General features: G+C 58.0%; 1 pseudogene; it reads right to left on the bottom strand.

Annotated features, from left to right (window-relative positions):
- Positions 1-340: 340 nt before the first annotated feature.
- LOC103800204 lies at positions 341-907 on the bottom strand (annotated as a pseudogene).
- Positions 908-964: the final 57 nt, after the last annotated feature.

Genomic DNA, 964 nt, shown 5'->3' with positions numbered 1-964 from the left:
TGATCCTCCTGGTCCTAGAGCATCCTGAAATGCTCAGAACTCAGTCCTGCCAAGGCCAATCCTCATCTCCACGTGCACAGGAGATGCCCAGACAGCACCTGAGGACACAGAGTGGGAAGAGATTGGACGTGCCCCCAGACACAACATGTTGGGAGGTCATTGGGAGATGATGGCAGAGATGTCCTGTAGGATGGGAGATGACCAACATGCCTCTCGGTGGGAAGAAGATGACTCCTGGGATCCCAATATAACCCACTACGAAGTCCACCTCACCCATGGGGATGGAGAGATGAAGACCCAAGCCATCCCACCATCCCAGTGGCACATCCCAAGGGCTTACCCTTGCTGCCTTGGACGAGTAGGGATCCTCAAAGAGCGCCCACATCCTGGGCTGCCAATTCCGACAGCAGCCACCCCCTCCAGCAGCCCCTGCCGCCCCTGGGGGCCTGTCATCCATGCCCAGGCGTTGGAGGGTCATCTCCCTACCCCCTTCCTCTTCAGCCTCCTCTCCAGCAGCTCCTCCACCAGGCTCAGGGCTCTCAAAGATATCCAGGGCCTCCTCGGCGTCGCGGTGCTGGCGGTAGGTCATCCAGCAGCAAGGCTCCACGTCCGTCTCGTCGATGCCCCAGTAGGTGAGCTCCTCCTCGAAGAGAGGTCCACAGATGTCTGCAGGGCAGTGCAGCTTGCCCGTGCGGTAGTAGTTGAGGACGTAGGAGAAGATGCCAGGGTGACGGTCGAAGAAGAACTCGTTGCTCTTGCCATCAAAGTCAAAGTTGCTTTGGGCATCAGGATCAGCCAACCAGGCCAAACGGGTTCCCGGCAGAGTCCTTAGGGTGCTCTTGTAGGTCTCATGCCTGGTGCCACCTACGTTGATGGTGATCTTGTCTGACTCTTCCCCTTTGCCCATCTCTTCCTTCAGGCATGTTTTGGAGGGTGGTTTATTCCCAGACTTGCGGCCGCGGTA

Source organism: Acanthisitta chloris, unplaced genomic scaffold (assembly GCF_000695815.1).
Source record: "Acanthisitta chloris isolate BGI_N310 unplaced genomic scaffold, ASM69581v1 scaffold10734, whole genome shotgun sequence".
Lineage (NCBI taxonomy): Eukaryota > Metazoa > Chordata > Aves > Passeriformes > Acanthisittidae > Acanthisitta > Acanthisitta chloris.
The sequence above is the reverse complement of the archived record's forward strand: the minus strand, read 5'-3'. Positions and strand labels throughout refer to the sequence as shown.